A 2,600-nucleotide genomic window follows, 5' to 3' on the forward strand; every position below is an offset into this window, starting at 1 on the left:
AACACAAACCCATATTGTTTGAAACATTCACTTTTTCATTCAAGTTTTTTCTAACAATTGCATCCGTGCTAGGACTACAGGAAACAACACTTTTTATTAAAGTAAATGAAATTGTTCATTAAACAAGACACATTGTTTTAAATGTATGCAATACGACGACACTAAAAACAACACTGAAACTTTTCATTGAAATACTGTACGAGATTGTGCATATTCAATGGATTTCTCCTGGTGCTTTTTTTCATCAGTCTTTTCATATTCTTGTTCTCTACTCAGGTGTCTCCTGTTCCTTTGGTGATGTCTGCTGTACACACATGGTATCATACACTTGAGCAAAGTGTGATACCACCGTTTGTTCTTGTCCTAAAATAAAGATGAACATTGACAAAAGTCAGAAGCACTCTTTTCTTTGACAGACGAACAAAACAATGCAAGAATAACCATACTCTCTGTTCCTTACTCATTTCTACCTACCTGTTTGACCACTTTGTCTGCTTCAGTCAGGACAGGGTGCTGGGGCTGACTCTGAGCAATCTGAGAAGAGCTCTCTGTGATCTTCTCCCCTACATTGGCTACATTGTGCTGTGTTTGAAATCCAGGGATCGCCTCTGGTAAGTTCCTCGGTCCTTTTTGGGACTTGAAAGGGTAGAATCATTTTGTGACTACATTTCCTTGTCATGCACTGATATGTTCTGGTTTGTGTTCCATTACTGTAGGCGTTCAAGTACTTTCTTTTTGTTCTAGATTGGCAGTGTTTGAGATGGTAGGAACTTGTCATATTCTCAACTCTGAATGCTCTGTAAACATAATATTTTAGCAATTCTTAGAAATCTGAAAGCAGTGTTACCTGTATCATTTTTTGTCTTGGTAGTAGTATTGCAGCTCCAACATCAGCAGTTAAATAATGGTTTGTGATGTTACTTGTCCTTGGAGTTAGTATACTCCTGAGAAGTCAAGAGAAATCTTACGTAAGCATTAATTATGTTTCACTTTTGAAAGCAAAGTACGTGTCAAGTACTTTGAAGGCATTTGTTGATACTTTTAAGCACTTTCGTTGATTATTATTATCCTTCAATTAGTTATTACAAGTCCAACATTCTCTACATTATCTCACTCCATATTCAGAATGTGGGAATACAGTTGTTTTAAGGAAATGCCACTGAATAGATAGTAGCTGCACTCTACAAAGATGAATTTGCTAATTAATCAGTCAGGGACACAGCTTATACTTTAGTAGTCTTAGATCATGTAATGATGATTATTGTACTTTATAACTAGCAAAATCCCCATATCCTGTTCATTGCCCCTTTTTCAGTTATGTGGATTGACTTATCCCTGAAGTGGTTAATTCTCACCTTGACATCTCATAGAACAACTGAATCTCTACCAAGGGTGAATGTGTCCTTCCTCTTAATGTCTAAAAGAAAAGGTTAAAATTCATTGAAGCAAAATGCAACAACCCAAAATGTTGGGGAGGTCGTTTCCACAGTTATTTCATATGACAGTGCTTGGAGTGAAACTACATGACCATGGTGAAGAAGAAAAAACACTTTACCTTGTTCCTCCTGACTGATGTCCTTATGCGTGTTTTGCACAGTTGAGCGTTTTGTGTCTTGTCGTCTGTGTAGGCAACAGCCCTCTTCCCTGGGATAGAACTAGATGATATTTAGACACGTTAATTTGACTTCTCCATTGCTCACATTGATGTGGATATGATTATAATGCTCTGTTTTGTGGGCTTCCCAAGAAAACAATAAATCCCTTACTACTTGTTCGAAATGCAGTAGCACAGATCCTAACAAATACAAGAAAGAGAATATCATTCCTGTTTTGAAAAAACTTCACTGGTCACCTGTATTATCTAGGATAAATTTGAAAGTTCTTTTACTTGTTTTTAAAGCTTTAAGCGACCTAGCACGTCTGTACCTTACTGAATGTCTGTCTTCATATGTTCCTATACGTGACCTGAGATCTGCACATACTGGCCTACTGCAAATACCACATGTGAAACGCAGAAAGAGTGGAGAGGCTGCTTTTTGTTTTTATGCTTCTAAATTATGAAACTCACTTCCACTTTTTATTAGGCAGTCAAGCTCGGTACATTGTTTTAAAAAACATTTGAAAATGTTGCTTTTAGTTAAAGTGGTTCTTTGTTCTTTCTATTTCTGTTTCGTTTTTTAGTTCTCTTTAATTGTTCTTATTTTATTACGACTTTCCTAATTTTTATTTATTTAATTGACATGTATGTTGCTTTACTGTATTGCTGTATTTTCCTTTACAACTGAAAGTATATCTCTCAATTTTAATATTTTATTTTTACGCTTGGTTTTTAAAGCACCAAAGCACTATTTGTATGAAAGGTGCTCTATAGATAAAGTTAATTATTATTATTTTTAATATTATTATTATACTTTGTTACATTTTTGGTTAGGACAAAGATTCTAGTAGAGGTGGCCTCTTTTACCCCGTTCCAAAAAATTGGAAAACTACCTTCAGAATACACTGACAATGACCATCTACTGTCTCCTCTAACTGTGTATTGTCATCATGCATATCTTGTGTATTATTTATTGTAGTTGGTTTTGTCATTCTGTAAAGAA

At 35.3% G+C, this 2,600-nt stretch overlaps 1 long non-coding RNA gene across 1 annotated transcript; it reads right to left on the reverse strand.

The window, feature by feature from the left end:
• Window positions 1–285: 285 nt before the first annotated feature.
• Window positions 286–1,639, reverse strand: LOC138236451 (uncharacterized). The gene is made up of 5 exons (XR_011188636.1): window positions 1,556–1,639; window positions 1,356–1,417; window positions 848–944; window positions 475–636; window positions 286–363 (listed from the first exon to the last, which is right to left on the reverse strand). It is a non-coding gene; the product is annotated as an uncharacterized lncRNA (long non-coding RNA).
• Window positions 1,640–2,600: the final 961 nt, after the last annotated feature.

Source organism: Lepisosteus oculatus, unplaced genomic scaffold, assembly GCF_040954835.1.
Source record: "Lepisosteus oculatus isolate fLepOcu1 unplaced genomic scaffold, fLepOcu1.hap2 HAP2_SCAFFOLD_89, whole genome shotgun sequence".
Taxonomy (NCBI): Eukaryota; Metazoa; Chordata; class Actinopteri; order Semionotiformes; family Lepisosteidae; genus Lepisosteus; species Lepisosteus oculatus.